Source organism: Oncorhynchus masou, chromosome 5, assembly GCF_036934945.1.
Source record: "Oncorhynchus masou masou isolate Uvic2021 chromosome 5, UVic_Omas_1.1, whole genome shotgun sequence".
NCBI lineage: Eukaryota > Metazoa > Chordata > Actinopteri > Salmoniformes > Salmonidae > Oncorhynchus > Oncorhynchus masou.
Genome location: NC_088216.1, coordinates 84,054,482 through 84,075,669, shown reverse-complemented (window position 1 = coordinate 84,075,669; position 21,188 = coordinate 84,054,482). Strand labels below are relative to the sequence as shown.

The 21,188-nt window shown below is 47.3% G+C and overlaps 1 pseudogene; it reads left to right on the top strand.

Annotated features, from left to right (window-relative positions):
• LOC135530120 (kinesin heavy chain-like) overlaps positions 1–21,188 on the top strand; it is a 184,497-nt pseudogene that overhangs the window by 131,301 nt on the left and 32,008 nt on the right.

Genomic DNA, 21,188 nt, shown 5'->3' with positions numbered 1-21,188 from the left:
AGTTTATCAAAATTGGATTTGTTTTCGAATTCTTTGTGGATCTGTGTAATCTGAGGGAAATATGTCTCTCTAATATGGTCATACATTGGGCAGGAGGTTAGGAAGTGCAGCTCAGTTTCCACCTCATTTTGTGGGCAGTGAGCACATAGCCTGTCTTCTCTTGAGAGCCATGTCTGCCTACGGTGGCCTTTCTCAATAGCAAGGCTATGCTCACTGAGTCTGTACATAGTCAAAGCTTTCCTTAATTTTGGGTCAGTCACAGTGGTCAGGTATTCTGCCGCTGTGTACTCTCTGTGTAGGGCCAAATAGCATTCTAGTTTGCTCTGTTTTTTTGTAAATTCTTTCCAATGTGTCAAGTAATTATCTTTCTTTTTTCTCATGATTTGGTTTGGTTTAATTGTGTTGCTGTCCTGGGGCTCTGTGGGGTGTGTTTGTGTTTGTGAACAGAGCCCCAGGACCAGCTGGCTTAGGGGACTCTTCTCCAAGTTCATCTCTCTGTAGGTGATGGCTTTGTTATGGAAGGTTTGGGAATCGCTTCCTTTTAGGTGGTTGTAGAATTTAACAGCTCTTTTCTAGATTTTGAGAATTAGTGGGTATTTTCCTAATTCTGCTCTGCATGTATTATTTGGTGTTTTGCTTTGTACACTGAGGATATTTTTGCAGAATTCTGCATGTAGAGTCTCAATTTGGAGTTTGTCCCATTTGGTGATTTCTTGGTTGGTGAGCGGACCCCAGACTTCACAATCATTAAGGGCAATGTGTTCTATAACTGATTAAAGTATTTTTAGCCAAATCCTTTTGATGGCATGGAATGCCCTTCTTGCCTTGTCTCTCAGATCGTTCACAGCTTTGTGGAAGTTACCCGTGGTGCTGATGTTTAGGCCGGGGTATGTTTAGTTGTTTGTGTGCTCTAGGGCAATGGTGTCTAGATGGAATTTGTATTTGTGGTCCTGGCAACTGGACCTTTTTTGGAACACAATTTATTTTTTGTCTTACTGAGATTTACTGTCAGGGCCCAAGTCTGACAGAATCGTTGCAGAAGATCTAGGTGCTGCTGTAGGCCCTCATTGGTTGGGGACAGATCTAGGTGCTGCTGTAGGCCCTCATTGGTTGGGGACAGATCTAGGTGCAGCTGTAGGCCCTCATTGGTTGGGGACAGATCTAGGTGCTGCTGTAGGCCCTCATTGGTTGGGGACAGGTCTAGGTGCTGCTGTAGGCCCTCATTGGTTGGGGACAGATCTAGGTGCTGCTGTAGGCCCTCATTGGTTGGGGACAGATCTAGGTGCTGCTGTAGGCCCTCATTGGTTGGGGACAGATCTAGGTGCTGCTGTAGGCCTCATTGGTTGGGGACAGAAGAACTAGATCGTCAGCAAACAGTAGACATTTGACTTCAGGTTCTAGTAGATTCTCTCTCTCTCCAGGCTGTGTTGGTCTGATTGTCTGTCTGGCTCTAGCCTTCTTATCTTCCTTCCCTCCCTCTCATCTCAAAGACAGATTCCCTCTGTTTATACTTCACTTGTTCATGTCACGGTTCGACTCAGCTCGATCCAACCTCAGCATGACCAGAATAACTAACAGAGGAGGAAGATGTCTTGTGAAGAGGAAGGAGAGAGAAATGGAGATAGAGAGAGAGAGAGGGGGGATATAAGGGGGTGGAGAGAGAGAGAGGGGGGGATATAAGGGGGTGGAGAGAGAGAGGGGGGATATAAGGGGGTGGAGAGAGAGAGAGAGAGAGGGGGGATATAAGGGGGTGGAGAGAGAGAGGGGGACATACGGGGGTGGAGAGAGAGAGAGAGAGAGAGAGAGAGAGGGGGGGGGGATATAAGGGGGTGGAGAGAGAGAGAGAGAGAGAGAGGGGGATATAAGGGGATGGAGAGAGAGAGGGGGACATAAGGGGGTGGAGAGAGAGAGAGGGGGATATAAGGGGGTGGAGAGAGAGGGGGATATAAGGGGGTGGAGAGAGAGAGAGAGAGAGAGAGAGAGAGAGAGATCAGACCACAGCAAAATCACAGTCTACCTAAACAGAGCAATACTCAATCATAAGGCATCAAAGCCAAAGGAACTGAGTAACATTGATAAATGCTATAGATGGAAGGAATGCAGTTTGGAAACCTACCAAAAAACAATTAGGCAACAACAAATTCAATCCCTTTTAGACAATTTCCTGGGTAAAACGTTCCACTGTAATAGTGAAGGTGTACATTTGGCAGTAGAAAATCTTAACAGTATATTTGACCTCTCAGCTTCCCTATCAAATCTAAAAATCTCAAATAGAAAACCGAAGAAAATTAACAACAATGACAAATGGTTTGATGAAGAATGCAAAAATCTAAGAAAGAAATTGAGAAACCTGTCCAACCAAAAACATAGAGACCCGGAAAACCTGAGTCTACGCCTTCACTATGGTGAATCACTAAAACAATACAGAAATACACTACGGAAAAAGAAGGAACAGCATGTCAGAAATCTGCTCAATGTAATTGAAGAATCCATAGACTCTAACCACTTCTGGTAAAATTGGAAAACACTAAACAAACAACAACACGAAGAATTATCTATCCAAAATGGAGATGTATGGGTAAACCACTTCTCCAATCTTTTTGGCTCTATAACAAAGAATAAAGAGCAAAAACATATACATGATCAAATACAGATCTTAGAATCAACTATTAAAGACTACCAGAACCCACTGGATTCTCCAATTACATTGAATGAGTTACAGGACAAAATAAAAACCCTCCAACCCAAAAAGGCCTGTGGTGTTGATGGTATCCTCAATTAAATGATCAAATATACAGACAACAAATTCCAATTGGCTATACTAAAACTCTTTAACATCATCCTTAGCTCTGGCATCTTCCCCAATATTTGGAACCAAGGACTGATCACCCCAATCAACAAAAATGGAGACAAATCTGACCCCAATAACTACTGTGGAATATGCGTCAACAGTAACCTTGGGAAAATCCTCTGCATTATCATTAACAGCAGACTCGTACACTTCCTCAATGAAAACAATGTACTGAGCAAATGTCAAATTGGCTTTTTACCAAATTACCGTACAACAGACCATGTATTCACCCTGCACACCCTAATTGACAACCAAACAAACCAAAACAAAGGCAAAGTCTTCTCATGCTTTGTTGATTTCAAAAAAGCCTCCGACTCAATTTGGCATGAGGGTCTGCTATACAAACTGATGGAAAGTGGTGTTGGGGGTAAAACATACGACATCATAAAATCCATGTACACAAACAACAAGTGTGCGGTTAAAATTGGCAAAAAACACACTCATTTCTTCACACAGGGTCGTGGGGTTAGACAGGGATGCAGCTTAAGCCCCACCCTCTTCAACATATATATCAACGAACTGGCGCAGGCACTAGAAAAGTCTGCAGCACCCGGCCTCACCCTACTAGAATCTGAAGTCAAATGTCTGCTGTTTGCTGATGATCTGGTGCTTCTGTCACCAACCATAGAGGGCCTACAGCAGCACCTAGATCTTATGCACAGATTCTGTCAGACCTGGGCCCTGACAGTAAATCTCAGTAAGACCAAAATCATGGTGTTCCAAAAAAGGTCCAGTCACCAGGACCACAAATACAAATTCCATCTAGACACTGTTGCCCTAGAGCACACAAAAAACTATACATACCTTGGCCTAAGCATCAGCGCCACAGGTAACTTCCACAAAGCTGTGAACGATCTGAGAGACAAGGCAAGAAGGGCATAATGCCACCAAAAGGAACATAAATTTCAACATACCAATTAGGATTTGGCTAAAAATACTTGAATCAGTCATAGAGCCCATTGCCCATTATGGTTGTGAGGTCTGGGGTCCGCTCACCAACCAAGACTTCACAAAATGGGACAAACACCAAATTGAGACTCTGCACGCAGAATTCTGCAAAAATATCCTCCGTTTACAACGTAGAACACCAAATAATGCATGCAGAGCAGAATTAGGCCGATACCCACTAATTATCAAAATCCAGAAAAGAGCTGTTAAATTCTATAACCACCTAAAGGGAAGCGATTACCAAACCTTCCACAACAAAGCCATCACCGACAGAGAGATGAACCTGGAGAAGAGTCCCCTAAGCAAGCTGGTCCTGGGGCTCTGTTCACAAACACACCCTACAGAGCCCCATGACAGCAGCACAATTAGACCCAACCAAATCATGAGAAAACAAAAAGATAATTACTTGACACATTGGAAAGAATTTACAAAAAAACAGAGCAAACTGGAATGCTATTTGGCCCTACACAGAAAGTACACAGCGGCAGAATACCTGACCACTGTGACTGACCCAAAATTAAGGAAAGCTTTGACTATGTACAGACTCAGTGAGCATAGCCTTGCTATTGAGAAAGGCCACCGTAGGCAGACATGGCTCTCAAGAGAAGACAGGCTATGTGCTCACTGCCCACAAAATGAGGTGGAAACTGAGCTGCACTTCCTAACCTCCTGCCCAATGTATGACCATATTAGAGCGACATATTTCCCTCAGTTTACACAGATCCACAAAGAATTCAAAAACAAATCCAATTTTGAAAAACTCCCATATCTACTGGGTGAAATTCCACAGTGTGCCATCAGAGCAGCAAGATTTGTGACCTGTTGCCACGAGAAAAGGTCAACCAGTGAAGAACACGCACCATTGTAAATACAACCCATATCTATGTTTATTTATTTTATCTTGTGTCCTTTACCATTTGTACATTGTAAAAACACTGTATATATATACAATATGACATTTTTTGTGTCTCTGTTGTTACTCTCTAACTCTGGCTGGGTTCTCACTGGGTGTCTCTGTTGTTACTCTCTACCTCTGGCTTGGGTTCTCATTTTGTGTCTCTGTTGTTACTCTCTACCTCTGGCTGGGTTCTCATTGGGTGTCTCCGATGATTCTCTCTGTTCCCTCATGCTATCTTTGTTCTGGATGTGCTGTTATCTTCCTCTTCCAGCCATCTATCTGTCCTAGACTCAATCACAGACAGACATGTTAGACAACTGGATTGAAATCTGCAATATCTTTGAATGTAGCAGAATGTGAGAGAGAGAGAGAGAGAGAGAGAGAGAGAGAGAGAGAGAGAGAGAGAGAGAGAGGGAGGGGGGGAGAGAGAGAGAGAGAGAGAGAGAGAGAGAGAGAGAGGGGAGAATAGAGAGAGAGAGATAGACAGAGAGAGAGAGAGAGAGAGAGAGAGAGAGAGAGAGAGAGAGAGAGAGAGAGTGTAGCAAGACAGTAGAGCTCGAGGGAGCCCATATCTCATTTACAAGCCTTCATATTTCATTCAAGATAAGCGTGCACATGATTGCTTTTGGGTTATTTTTATCGGGCCCAAACTACTACTAGAATCAAAGTGAAGCTGCCAGCTGTTCTGTCAGCTATGGCTGCTCTGAGGTATGGTGGTGGTAAGTGGCTCCTCCCCCCTTTGACGAGGCTTCTTCTTGGCACATGTTTAGGTTGGAAAGATATACAGTGCCAGTCAAAGGTTTGGACACACCCCCTTCATAAATTGTGAAAGACATCAAAACATCAAGACACTAAAACTATGAAAATAACACATATTGAATCATATAAAAAAGTATTAAACAATTCGAAATATATGTTATATTTGAGATTCTTCAAAGTAGCCACCCTTTGCCTTGATGACAGCTTTGCACACTCTTGGCATTCTCTCAACCAGCTTCATGATATTCACCTGGAATGCATTTCAATTAACAGATGTGCCTTGTTAAAAGTTAATTTGTGGAATTTCTTTCCTTCTTTTCTTTCCTTAATGCGTTTGAGCCAATCAGATGTGTTGTGACAAGGTAGGGGGTGTATACAGAAGATAGCCCTATTTGGTAAAAGACAAAGTCCATTTTATGGCAAGAACAGCTCAAATAAGCAAAGAGAAATGACAGTCCGTCATTGCTTTAAGACATGAAGGTCAGTCAATGCGGAGGAACATTTCAAGAACTTTTAAAGTTTCTTTAAGTGCAGTCACAAAATTCATCAAGCGCTATGATGAAACTTGCTCTCATGAGGACCGCCACAGGATAGGACAACCCAGAGTTACCTCTGCTGCAGAGGATAAGTTCATTAGAGTTTCCAGCCTCAGAAATTGCAGTCCAAATAAATGTTTCACAGAGTTCAAGTAACAGATACATCTCAGCATAAACTGTTCAGAGGAGACTGTGTGAATCAGGCCTTTATGGTTGAATTGCTGCAAAGAAACCACTACTAAAGGACACCAATAAGAAGAAGCGACTTGCTTGGGCCAAGAACCACGAGCAATCGACATTAGACTGGTGGAAATCTGTCCTTTTGTCTGAGTCCAAATTTGAGATTTTTGGTTCCAACTGCCGTGTCTGTATGAGATGCAGAGTAGGTGAACGGATGATCTCCGCATGTGTGGTTGACACCACAGTGTGCCATCAGAGCAGCAAGATTTGTGACCTGTTGCCACGAGAAAGGGGGCAACCAGTGAAGAACACGCACCATTGTAAATACAACCCATATCTATGCTTATTTATTTTATCTTGTGTCCTTTACCATTTGTACATTGTAAAAACACTGTATATATATACAATATGACATTTGTAATGTCTTTATTGTTTTGAAACTTCTGTATGTGTGATGTCTACTGTTAATTTTTATTGTTTATTTCACTTTATATATTATCTACCTTACTTGCTTTGGCAATGTTAACACATGTTACCCATGCCAATAAAGCCCCTTGAATTGAATTGAGAGAGGGGGATATAAGGGGGTGGAGGAGAGAGAGAGAGAGAGAGAGAGAGATGGGGGATATAAGGGGGTGGAGAGAGAGAGAGAGAAAACATACGACATCATAAAATCCATGTACACAAACAACAAGTGTGCGGTTAAAATTGGCAACAAACACACACATTTCTTCACACAGGGTCGTGGGGTTAGACAGGGATGCAGCTTAAGCCCCACCCTCTTCAACATATATATCAACGAACTGGCGCGGGCACTAGAAAAGTCTGCAGCACCCGGCCTCACCCTACTAGAATCTGAAGTCAAATGTCTGCTGTTTGCTGATGATCTGGTGCTTCTGTCACCAACCAAGGAGGGCCTACAGCAGCACCTAGATCTTATGCACAGATTCTGTCAGACCTGGGCCCTGACAGTAAATCTCAGTAAGACCAAAATAATGGTGTTCCAAAAAGGTCCAGTCACCAGGACCACAAATACAAATTCCATCTAGTCACTGTTGCCCTAGAGCACACAAAAAACTATACATACCTTGGCCTAAACATCAGCGCAACAGGTAACTTCAACAAAGCTGTGAACGATCTGAGAGACAAGGCAAGAAGGGCATTCTATGCCATCAAAAGGAACATAAATTTCAACATACCAATTAGGATTTGGCTAAAAATACTTGAATCAGTCATAGAGCCCATTGCCCTTTATGGTTGTGAGGTCTGGGGTCCGCTCACCAACCAAGACTTCACAAAATGGGACAAACACCAAATTGAGACTCTGCACGCAGAATTCTGCAAAAATATCCTCAGTGTACAACGTAGAACACCAAATAATGCATGCAGAGCAGAATTAGGCCGATACCCACTAATTATCAAAATCCAGAAAAGAGCAGTTAAATTCTATAACCACCTAAAAGGAAGCGATTCCCAAACCTTCCACAACAAAGCCATCACCTACAGAGAGATGAACCTGGAGAAGAGTCCCCTAAGCAAGCTGGTCCTGGGGCTCTGTTCACAAACACACCCTACAGAGCCCCATGACAGCAGCACAATTAGACCCAACCAAATCATGAGAAAACAAAAAGATAATTACTTGACACATTGGAAAGAATTAACAAAAAAACAGAGCAAACTAGAATGCTATTTGGCCCTACACAGAGAGTACACAGCGGCAGAATACCTGACCACTGTGACTGACCCAAAATTAAGGAAAGCTTTGACTATGTACAGACTCAGCGGGCATAGCCTTGCTATTGAGAAAGGCCGCCGTAGGCAGACATGGCTCTCAAGAGAAGACAGGCTATGCGTTCACTGCCCACAAAATGAGGTGGAAACTGAGCTGCACTTCCTAACCTCCTGCCCAATGTATGACCATATTAGAGAGACATATTTCCCTCAGATTACACAGATCCACAAAGAATTCGAAAACAAATCCAATTTTGAAAAACTCCCATATCTACTGGGTGAAATTCCACAGTGTGCCATCAGAGCAGCAAGATTTGTGACCTGTTGCCACGAGAAAGGGCAACCAGTGAAGAACACGCACCATTGTAAATACAACACATATCTATGCTTATTTATTTTATCTTGTGTCCTTTACCATTTGCACATTGTAAAAACACTGTATATATATATAATATGACATTTGTAATGTCTTTATTGTTTTGAAACTTCTGTATGTGTGATGTCTACTGTTAATTTTTATTGTTTATTTCACTTTATATATTATATACCTTACTTGCTTTGGCAATGTTAACATATGTTTCCCATGCCAATAAAGCCCCTTGAATTGAATTGAATTGAATTGAGAGAGAGATGGGGGATATAAGGGGTGAGAGAGGGGGGATGTTAGGGGGTGGAGAGAGAGGGGATATAGGGGGTGGAGAGAGAGAGAGAGGGATATTAGGGGTGGAGAGAGAGAGAGGGGATATAGGGGGTGGAGAGAGAGAGAGAGAGAGAGAGAGAGAGGGGGGGGATATAAGGGGTGGAGAGAGAGAGAGAGAGATGGGGATATAAGGGGGTGGAGAGAGGGGGGATATAAGGGGGTGGGAGAGAGAGAGGGGGGTGTTAGGGGGTGGAGAGAGAGAGAGGGATATAGGGGGTGGAGAGAGAGAGAGAGAGAGTGGGATATAAGGGGGTGGAGAGAGAAAGAGAGAGAGGGGATATAAGGGGGTGGAGAGAGAGAGAGAGATAAGGGGTGGAGATTGAGGGGGATATAAGGGGGTGGAGAGAGAGAGAGAGAGAGAGAGAGAGAGAGAGAGGGGATATAAGGGGGTGGAGAGAGAGAGAGGGGGATATAAGGGGTGGAGAGAGAGAGAGAGAGAGAGAGTGGGATATAAGGGGGTGGAGAGAGAGAGAGGGGATATAAGGGGTGGAGAGAGAGAGAGAGAGAGAGAGAGAGAGAGAGAGAGGAGAGAGAGAGGGGGGATATAAGGGGGTGGAGAGAGAGGGAGGGGGTATATAAGGGGGTGGAGAGAGAGAGAGAGAGAGAGAGAGGGGGATATAAGGGGGTGGAGAGAGGAGAGATAAGGGGGTGGAGAGAGAGAGAGAGAGGGGGGGATATAAGGGGGTGGAGAGAGAGAGAGAGAGAGGGGGATATAAGGGGGTGGAGAGAGAGAGAGAGAGAGGGGATATAAGGGGGTGGAGAGAGAGAGAGAGAGAGAGAGGGGGATATAAGGGGGTGGAGAGAGAGGAGGGGGTATATAAGGGGGTGGAGAGAGAGAGAGAGAGGGGGATATAAGGGGGTGGAGAGAGAGAGAGAGATATAAGGGGGTGGAGAGAGGGGGGGGATATAAGGGGGTGGAGAGAAAAGTAAAAGCAACAGAAGGGAGGAGAGATGAAGGGAGGAGAGATGAAGGGAGGAGTGTGAAATGAAATGGTAGAGGATAAATGTCTTTTTTAAGGTTCCTTCTGGCTCCAAGCCTGAAACTCTTCTCACAGTCTTCTCACAGTCTTCTCACAGTCTTCTCACACTCTTCTCACAGTCTTCTCACAGTCTTCTCACACTCTTCTCACAGTCTTCTCTAAGTTGATTTTCTTCTTCTTCTGTCTGCTCACAGTCTGTCAAGGCGGAGGTGGTGCTGATTGCTAGTGCTTTCTGTTTCGTGCTCTATATAAGGGTGTGTGTGGGCATGTGTGTGTGTGTTTGTGTGTGTGTGTGGGGGGGGGGGGCATGTGTGTGCGTGTGTGTGTGTGTGTGTGTGTGTGTGTGTGTACCAGGGTTTCCCTTTAGCCAGTAAATGCCAGCTTTTGCCATTTCAAAATAAATAGTATTAATTGATAGAAATACTAATATACTTCATAAGATGATAAATCCTTGATCTGTTTGGGATTTAGTGTCGGGTGTGGGTCTCTATTCTTACTCAATCACAAGGTGCAAGGTTCTCCTAAGCGACTTCAGCTAAGTGTAACCCGAAGAGGCGAAATTGGTGAAGATTGTGTTGAAAATCCCCCTGCTCCAACGTGCGAGAGGGGATACTTTTCCCCCAAAGCAGAGTAAAGTTGGCCTCAAGATCGCTCTTTCTTTGAGGACAAAGTAGCTGATGTGCATCGAGCTGATCTCTAACGAGTTGGACAGTTATCAAATCAAATCAAATTTTATTTGTCACATACACATGGTTAGCAGATGTTAATGCGAGTGTAGCAAAATGCTTGTGCTTCTAGTTCCGACAATGCAGTAATAACCAACGAGTAATCTAACCTAACAATTCCACAACTAATATCTTATACACAGTGTAAGGGGATAAAGAATATGTAAACACCTCACTGAGCAGGCCAAGGCCCTCTGTAAACACCTCACTGAGCAGACCAAGGCCCTCTGTAAACACCTCACTGAGCAGGCCAAGGCCCTCTGTAAACACCTCACTGAGCAGGCCAAGGCCCTCTCTAAACACCTCACTGAGCAGACCAAGGCCCTCTGTAAACACCTCACTGAGCAGACCAAGGCCCTCTGTAAACACCTCACTGAGCAGGCCAAGGCCCTCTGTAAACACCTCACTGAGCAGGCCAAGGCCCTCTGTAAACACCTCACTGAGCAGGCCAAGGCCCTCTGTAAACACCTCACTGAGCAGACCAAGGCCCTCTGTAAACACCTCACTGAGCAGACCAAGGCCCTCTGTAAACACCTCACTGAGCAGGCCAAGGCCCTCTGTAAACACCTCACTGAGCAGGCCAAGGCCCTCTGTCAACACTTCACTGAGCAGACCAAGACCCTCTGTAAACACCTCACTGAGCAGGCCAAGGCCCTCTGTAAACACCTCACTGAGCAGACCAAGGCCCTCTGTAAACACCTCACTGAGCAGGCCAAGGCCCTCTGTAAACACCTCACTGAGCAGGCCAAGGCCCTCTGTAAACACCTCACTGAGCAGACCAAGGCCCTCTGTAAACACCTCACTGAGCAGACCAAGGCCCTCTGTAAACACCTCACTGAGCAGGCCAAGGCCCTCTGTAAACACCTCACTGGTCAGGCCAAGGCCCTCTGTCAACACCTCACTGAGCAGACCAAGACCCTCTGTAAACACCTCACTGAGCAGGCCAAGGCCCTCTGTAAACACCTCACTGAGCAGACCAAGGCCCTCTGTAAACACCTCACTGAGCAGACCAAGGCCCTCTGTAAACACCTCACTGAGCAGGCCAAGGCCCTCTGTAAACACCTCACTGAGCAGACCAAGGCCCTCTGTAAACACCTCACTGAGCAGACCAAGGCCCTCTGTAAACACCTCACTGAGCAGGCCAAGGCCCTCTGTAAACACCTCACTGAGCAGACCAAGACCCTCTGTAAACACCTCACTGAGCAGGCCAAGGCCCTCTGTAAACACCTCACTGAGCAGACCAAGGCCCTCTGTAAACACCTCACTGAGCAGGCCAAGGCCCTCTGTAAACACCTCACTGAGCAGACCAAGGCCCTCTTTAAACACCTCACTGAGCAGGCCAAGGCCCTCTTTAAACACCTCACTGAGCAGGCCAAGACCCTCTGTAAACACCTCACTGAGCAGACCAAGGCCCTCTGCAATCGCCAGTAAATTAGAGACAAATGATTTTGTCGGTCAGACCCTGTCCAAGTAGTTTTTCTGCTGCTCTAGGCAAGATCAACATATGACACCCATTTGTCATGTATAGAATAAAGATTTAGAATATATTGATAGACTACAGTAGAGTAATGGTTTGGATCATACCGGCAATTGATGCATTTCAGTTGAGATAATTCAGTAGCACTTGGAAACCCATCATTGCCAAGTATTCACATCGGAGAGTTTCAATGCCACTCGGCAGCCAACTGCCTACAGTAGGAAACAGACTTGTTACCAATAAACCACGTATATATATATCACATATGACACGAGTCACGACCCCCATGATAGTTTAAAAAAAATTAAAAATTAAAACATTAATTAGCATCCTCCTGTAGAACTGTAAAAACGACTGAGATCATTTGAGCTTTGGAAACGAGTGTTTACTGTAAAAAACGCCTCACAGGAGCATTTTAAAATAAACCTTCTTTCAATGAACCAGACTTAACAAATTTGGTTTATTTGCATATTGAATTTTATTGTCCAACGTCAGTTTTATCATTTCTTCATTTTGTGTCTGTAGCGCACTCAGGCGTTTTGGGTGAGGAGTCGGGCGTCAGTGGGTGAGGAGTCAAGGCCCTAGTGGGTGAGGAGTCCTCAGTGGGTGAGGAGTCGGGCGTCTGTGAGGGGTCCTAGTGGGTGATGAGTCGGGCGTAGTGGGTGATGAGTCAGGCGTAGTGGGTGAGGAGTCGGGCGTCTGGGTGATGAGTCGGGCGTCACTGGTTGAGGAGTCGGGCGAGTGGGTGAGGAGTCCTCTGGGTGAGGACCTCACGTGAGGAGTCCAAGGCCCTCTGTGAGGAGTCGGACCTCACTGGATGAGGGAGTCAGGCCCTAGTGGGTAAGGAGTCACTGAGGGGTGAGGAGTCGACGTCTGTGAGGAGTCACCTCAGGGTGAGGAGTCGGCCCTCTGGGTGAGGAGTCAGGCGCAGGAGGCAGAAGGTACAGAATAGTGCTTTTATTTCAGCGCACAGGAAAATCGTGCACGCCAAATACCGGGCGTAAACACCTCACACAGGACCTAACGGTCCGGAGAAAACACCTCAAAACGAGACACTCTACCACACATAAACACAGCGGGGAAAAAATAAGTCGAGCAAAGAGCAGGCCCTCTGGCTTCAAAGCCCGACTAAAACCTAAACAAGAAACAGGTGCCCCATTAAGACAAAACCAACAGAAAAGGGAAAAGGCCCTCTGTGGCAGCTAGTAGACCGTGACGACACCGCCGAGCTCTGTAAACAGGAAGTGGAGACAAACCAAAAGGCCCTTGGTGGCAGCTACCTCACCGGTGACGCGGCCGAGCGCCGCCCGAATGTCACTGGAGACAAAACCAAAAGAAGGTTTTTTTTTTTACATTTCTGTTTTATTAACAACAAATCAATACATAAAGCACAAGAGGGAACTCAAGCATACATAGATTACAAACAATGGACAATCGAGCTTGGTGGTAAATATCCTCACAATTAGCAAGGACCTTAAGGGACATGCATATACTTACAATTCTAACAGCTCACTTGTTAGTAGAGCATTTAACCGTCTTAAAATACAGTTCAATTTCTTTTTGAGGGTTAAAAGTGCCCTTCTGTTTGTAAACACATTTGTGATATGAAATTTGGCCAAAAGAATAATGAAATTAATTACATAAAAATGATTCCGCTATTTCTATTGTATGGCCCAAACAGTAAACATCTCTCCACAATAGTGTAAAATCCATAAATGTGTTCAATGTATAAACCTCACTGATGCAGACCAAGTTTTCTTACATGCTACAATGCCAAGCAAGATAACCAAAAGAAGGGATCTGTAAACCCTCACTGAGACAGACCAAGCGCCGCCCAAACAGGAAGTGGAGACAAAACCAAAAGAACGGTCAGCTAGTAGACCGGTGACGACGACTCACTGAGCGCCGCCCAAACAGGAAGTGGAGACAAACCAAAAGAACAGGTGGCAGCTAGTAGACCGGTGACGATGACCGCCGAGCGCCGCCCAAACAGGAAGTGGAGACAAAACTTCGGTGGCAGCTAGTAGACAGTGTCGACGACCGCCGAGCCTCTTTCCAACAGGAAGTGGTGACAAAACCAAAAGAACGGTGGCAGCTAGTAGGTGTTCGTAGACAGAAGCGCCGCCCGATTTAAGTCGGCCTAATTAAAGGGATTGGTTCACAGCCAAGGCCAAATGAACCTAGCCGAGAAACAGGAAGTGGAGCCACCTTCGGTAGGAGTAGTAACAGTGTCCGTCGAGAGTAGCCTCTTTCACAACTGCTGTGGTGCTGAATCGCAGCCGAATGAGGAGTAGGTGTTCGTAGACAGACAGGATTTTTTATTTAATCGGCCTAATTAAAATGTTCACGCCAAGGCCAAATGAACCTAGATTGTATTTGAAAACAATTGTGTTTTGTTATTTATTAATTCAAATGTACATACAAATATCCTATAGGACAGGTCATTGAAGTGTTTTATTACTGTGTAGAGGACATGTTTTTCTAGGTTAAATGTTTTTTTTGAATGTTTAATAAAAAATGTATGATACCACATTTATGATTTAGAGCAGGGGACAGCCAATGTTTTGCTTTTTCAATGAAACCTGTCCTATTGGTATAGGAACATCAATATAACCTGTCCTATTGGTATAGGAACATCAATGTAACCTGTCCTATTGGTATAGGAACATCAATGAAACCTGTCCTATTGGTATAGGAACATCAATGAAACCTGTCCTATTGGTATAGGAACATCAATGTAACCTGTCCTATTGGTATAGGAACATCAATGAAACCTGTCCTATTGGTATAGGAACATCAATGTAACCTGTCCTATTGGTATAGAAACATCAATGAAACCTGTCCTATTGGTATAGGAACATCAATGAAACCTGTCCTATTGGTATAGTCCTATTGAAGAAACCTATTGGTATAGGAACATCAATGAAACCTGTCCTATTGGTATAGGAACATCAATGAAACCTGTCCTATTGGTATAGGAACATCAATGAAACCTGTCCTATTGGTATAGGAACATCAATGAAACCTGTCCTATTGGTATAGGAACATCAATGAAACCTGTCCTATTGGTATAGGAACATCAATGGAACATCCTGTCCTATTGGTATAGGAACATCAATGAAACCTGTCCTATTGGTATAGGAACATCAATGTAACCTGTCCTATTGGTATAGGAACATCAATGAAACCTGTCCTATTGGTATAGGAACATCAATGTAACCTGTCCTATTGGTATAGGAACATCAATGAAACCTAGTGCAAATGGATGTTTGGTACATTTTTTCAAATGTCAGGTCAATTTGCTTCTCACGCTCACTGGGTCACGCCCTCTGGGTCACGCCCTCTGTGTCACGCCCTCTGTGTCACGCCCTCTGTGTCACGCCCTCTGGGTCACGCCCTCTGTGTCACGCCCTCTGTGTCATGCCCTCTGGGTGGGCAAGAATTTAAATCCTGGTGCAACCAGAGAGTGCTATGGGCTGATTGATGAGCCCGTCCAGGGTTTTTTTCTCTTCGATCTAACATGTATTTTCTGTCTGTCTCCTAACCAGATGGTTTTACAGTAAAACTACTATCCTCTCTCTGTCCCCTGTCTGTCTCCTGTCTCCTAACCAGATGGTTTTACAGTAGAACTACTATCCTCTCTCTGTCCCCTGTCTGTCTCCTGTCTCCTAACCAGATGGTTTTACAGTAAAACTACTATCCTCTCTCTGTCCCCTGTCTGTCTCCTGTCTCCTAACCAGATGGTTTTACAGTAAAACTACTATCCTCTCTCTGTCCCCTGTCTGTCTCCTGTCTCCTAACCAGATGGTTTTACAGTAAAATTCCATCCAGCTTTCTCTAGATGTACTGTCCCACATTCTGTCTCCTGTCTCCTAATGTTCTGGGGGATACAGATGGTTTTACAGGAAAACTACTAAAAACTCCACTATGGAGGTCAGTGTCGGCAGGGTTTGGGGAGTCCTCTTTGTAACTATGGTTTTAAAAAGTAGAGTCATCCAGCTTTCCAAATGGAACTGTTCCCACTGTTGGCACTACTGTCACTGTCTCTAGATGTTCTGGGGGACACAACTGGACCAACTGCAGTCCTACTGACAGACCTCCTCTGGAGAAAGTCACACTATGAGACCAACTGCAGTCCTACTTTGTAGACTATTTCCTGTAAAAAAGAATGTGTTCACACCACTGGACCGACTGCAGTCCTACTGTTGGCACTACCACTACCGGAGAATGAGTTCACACCACTGAGACCAACTGCAGTCCTACTGTTGGCACTACCACTACCGGAGAATGAGTTCACACCACTGAGACCAACTGCAGTCCTACTGTTGGCACTACCACTACCGGAGAATGAGTTCACACCACTGAGACCAACTGCAGTCCTACTGTTGGCACTACCACTACCGGAGAATGAGTTCACACCACTGAGACCAACTGCAGTCCTACTGTTGGCACTACCACTACCGGAGAATGAGTTCACACCACTGAGACCAACTGCAACGTCCTACTGTTGGCACTACCACTACCGGAGAATGAGTTCACACCACTGAGACCAACTGCAGTCCTACTTGGCACTACCACTGGAGAATGAGTTCACTGCCACTGAGACCAACTGCAGTCCTACTGTTGGCACTACCACTACCTCCTGAATGAGTTCACCCACTGAGACCCTTGCAGTCCTACTGTTGGCACTCCACCCGGAGAATGAGTTCACACCACTAGACCAACTGCAGTCCTACTGTTTGCACTACCACTACCAGACCAACTGCAGTCCTACTGTTGGCACTCCCACTCCAGACCAACTGCAGTCCTAGTGTAGTACCCTTAATGTCTTCTGAATCTTGTTCCAAGCCTAACTCCCCTGCCACCTAATTCCTAATCAATGGTTTGATGATTAGTTGAAGAGCTGACTCTGTCTTGGTCCTCCCCCTTTATGGTCTCTCCTCCTCTCTCCCTGTAAATATCTTCTGAATCTCTTCCAAGTTAAGTCCCTGTCCCCTCCCTTCCTCCTGCTTTTCCCCCTCTCCCCCCTCTCCTCTCCTCTTCTCCTCCCCTCCTCTCTAACTCCCCTCTCCTCCTCCTCCCCCTCTTCTCTCCTCCTCCTAACTCCCCCTCTCCTCCTCCTCTCTAACTCCCCCTCTCCTCCTCCCTCCCCCTCTCCCCTCTCCCCCCTCTCTCCCTCTTCTCCTCCCTCTCTCCCTCTTCTCCCTCTCTAACTCCCCCTCTCCTCCTCCCTCTCCCCCTCTCTCCCTCCTCTCTAACTCCCCCTCTCCCCTCCCTCCCCTCTTAACTCCCCCCCTCTCCTCCCCCTCCCTCTCTCTCTCTCTCCCCCTCTCCCTCCTCCCTCTCTCCCTCCTCTCCTCCCCCTCTCCTCCCTTCTCCTCCCTCCTCTCCTCTCTCCTCCCTCTCTCCCCCTCTTCTCCCTCCTCCTCTCTAACTCCCCCTCTCCTCTCCTCTTCTCCTCTCCTCCTCTCTAACTCCCCTCTCTCCTCCTCCCTCCCCCTCTTCTCTCCTCCTCTCTAACTCCCCTTCTCCCCCCTCTCTCTCTCTCTCTCCTCCTCTCTAACTCCCCCTCTCTCCCCCTCCCTCCCCCCCTCTCCCCTCCTCTCTCCCCCTCTCTCCTCCCCTCCCCTCTCCTCCCCTCCTCTCTAACTCCCCCTCTCCTCCTCCTCTCCCCCTCTCCTCTCCTCCTCTCTAACTCCCCCTCTCCTCCTCCCTCCCCCCTCTTCTCTCCTCCTCTCTAACTCCCCCCCCTCTCTCTCTCCCCCTCTCCCTCCCCCCCCCTCCTCCCTCCTCTCTAACTCCCCCCTCTCCTCCTCCCTCCCCCCCCTCTCCTCTCCTCCTCTCTAACTCCCCCTCTCCTCCCTCCCTCCCCTCCTCTAACTCCCCCTCCCTCCTCCCTCTCCCCCTCTCCTCCTCCCTAACTCCCCCTCTCCTCCTCCTCCCTCTTCTCCCTCCTCTCTAACTCTCCCTCTCCTCCTCCTCCCTAACTCCCCCTCTCCTCTCCTCCCTCTCCCTCTCTTCTCTCCCTCTCCTCTCTAACTCCCCCTCTCCTCCTCCCTAACTCCCCCTCTCCTCCTCCCTCCCTCCCTCTTCTCTCCAACTCTCCTCTCTCTAACTCCCCCTCTCCTCCTCCCTAACTCCCTCTCTCCCTCTTCTCTCTCCTCCTCTCTAACTCCCCCTCTCTCCTCCCTCTTCCCCTCTTCTCTCCTCCTCCCTCTCCCCTCTCCTCTCCCCCTCTCCTCCCTCCCTAACTCCCCCTCTCCTCCTCCCTCTCCCCCTCTTCTCTCCCTCTCTAACTCCCCCTCTCCTCAACTCTCTAACTCTCCCTCTCCCCCTCTCCCTCCCTCCCTCTCTCCCCTCTTCTCTCTCCCCCTCCCTACCTAACTCTCCTCCTTCTCTCTTCTCCTACCTAACTCTCCCTCTTCTCTCTTCTCCTACCTAACTCTCCCTCTTCTCTCCTCACTAACTCCCCTCTTCTCTCCTCTTTCAGGGCAAGCTTCATGACCCACATGGGATGGGAATCATCCCCAGAATTGCAGAGGACATCTTCAATCACATATTCGCCATGGATGAAAACCTGGAGTTCCACATTAAGGTCTGCACTCTATTGACGATGACACCGTCTGTCTGCACCATGGCTGTTACGGTGACCGTATTACCCCCACACCTGCTGTCAGGAGTCTGACTGGCTGTCCAGACCAGGGCTGACTCCCCAGACCAGGCTGTTACTGACTTCTCCCTTACCCTCCTACACCTGCTGTCATGAGTCCAGACCAGGGCTGTTACGGTGACTGTATTACCCCCACACCTGCTGTCATGAGTCCTGACCAGGGCTGTTACGGTGACCGTATTACCCCCACCCTGCTGTCAGGAGCCCCCCTGACCAGGGCTGTTACGGTGACCGTATTACCCCCACACCTGCTGTCAGGAGTCCCTGACCAGGGCTGTTACGGTGACCCTATTACCCCCCACACCTGCTGTCATGAGTCATGACCAGGGCTGTTACGGTGACCTATTACCCCCACACCTGCTGTCATGAGTCATGACCAGGGCTGTTACGGTGACTGTCTACCCCACACCTGCTGTCATGAGTCCTGACCAGGGCTGTTACGGTGACCGTATTACCCCACACCTGCTGTCATGAGTCCTGACCAGGGCTCCCTGAACTCCCCCTCTGTTCCCCCCACACCTGCTGTCATGAGTCATGACCAGGGCTGTTACGGTGACCGTATTACCCCCACACCTGCTGTCATGAGTCCTGACCAGGGCTGTTACGGTGACCGTATTACCCCCACACCTGCTGTCATGAGTCCTGACCAGGGCTGTTACCTGACTGTATTACCCCCACACCTGCTGTCATGAGTCCTGACCAGGGCTGTGTTACCCCCACACCTGCTGTCATGACCTGACCAGGGATACGGTGACTGTATCCCACACCTGCTGTCATGAGTCATGACCAGGGCTGTTACACCGTATTACCCCCACACCTGCTGTCATGAATCATGACCAGGGCTGTTATGACCGATTACCCCCACACCTGCTGTCATGAGTCATGACCAGGGCTGTTACGGTGACCGGTCTGCCACACCTGCTGTCATGACACCGTCATCATGACCAGGGCTGTTACGGTGACTGTATTACCCCCACACCTGCTGTCATGAGTCCTGACCAGCGCTGTTACGGTGACCGTATTACCCCCACACCTGCTGTCATGAGTCCTGACCAGCGCTGTTACGGTGACCGTATTACCCCCACACCTGCTGTCATGAGTCCTGAACAGGGCTGTTACGGTGACCGTATTACCCCCACACCTGCTGTCATGAGTCATGACCAGGGCTGTTACGGTGACCGTATTACCCCCACACCTGCTGTCATGAGTCATGACCAGGGCTGTTACGGTGACCGTATTACCCCCACACCTGCTGTCATGAGTCATGACCAGGGCTGTTACGGTGACCGTATTACCCCCACACCTGCTGTCATGAGTCATGACCAGGGCTGTTACGGTGACTGTATTACCCCCACACCTGCTGTCATGAGTCATGACCAGGGCTGTTACGGTGACCGTATTACCCCCACACCTGCTGTCATGAGTCCTGACCAGGGCTGTTACGGTGACCGTATTACCCCCACACCTGCTGTCATGAGTCATGTCCAGGGCTGTTACAGTGACCGTATTACCCCCACACCTGCTGTCATGAGTCATGACCATGGCTGTTACGGTGACCGTATTACCCCCACACCTGCTGTCATGAGTCATGACCAGGGCTTTTACGGTGACCGTATTACCCCCACACCTGCTGTCATGAGTCCTGACCAGGGCTGTTACGGTGACCGTGACCGTATTCACCCCCACACCTGCTGTCATGAGTCCTGACCAGGGCTGTTACGGTGACCGTATTACCCCCACACCTGCTGTCATGAGTCATGGCCAGGGCTGTTACGGTGACCGTAGTTATCCCCCACACCTGCTGTCATGAGTCATGGCCAGGGCTGTTACGGTGACTGTATTACCCCCCACACCTGCTGTCAGGAGTCATGACCAGGGCTGTTACGGTGACCGTATTACCCCCCACACCTGCTGTCATGAGTCCTGACCAGGGCTGTTACGGTGACTGTATTACCCCCACACCTGCTGTCATGAGTCCTGACCAGGGCTGTTACGGTGACCGTATTACCCCCACACCTGCTGTCATGAGTCATGACCAGGGCTGTTACAGTGACCGTATTACCCCCACACCTGCTGTCATGAGTCATGAGTTTAATAAGGTTAGTATCACACCTCATGTAGCCTAGCCCATAGTCCTATAAGGTTAGTATCACACCTCATGTAGCCTAGCCCATAGTCCTATATGTTTTAATAAGGTTAGTATCACACCTCATGTAGTCTAGTCCATAGTCCTATAAGGTTAGTATCACACCTCATGTAGTCTAGCCCATAGTCCTATAAGGTTAGTATCACACCTCATGTAGCCTAGTCCATAGTCCTATAAGGTTAGTATCACACCTCATGTAGTCTAGCCCATAGTCCTATAAGGTTAGTATCACACCTCATGTAGCCTAGCCCATAGTCCTATAAGGTTAGTATCACACCTCATGTAGCCTAGTCCATAGTCCTATAAGGTTAGTATCACACCTCATGTAGCCTAGCCCATAGTCCTATAAGGTTAGTATCACACCTCATGTAGTCTAGCCAATAGTCCTATAAGGTTAGTATCACACCTCATGTAGCCTAGCCCATAGTCCTATAAGGTTAGTATCACACCTCATGTAGCCTAGTCCATAGTCCTATAAGGTTAGTATCACACCTCATGTTGCCTAGCCCATAGTCCTATAAGGTTAGTATCACACCTCATGTAGCCTAGCCCATAGTCCTATAAGGTTAGTATCACACCTCATGTAG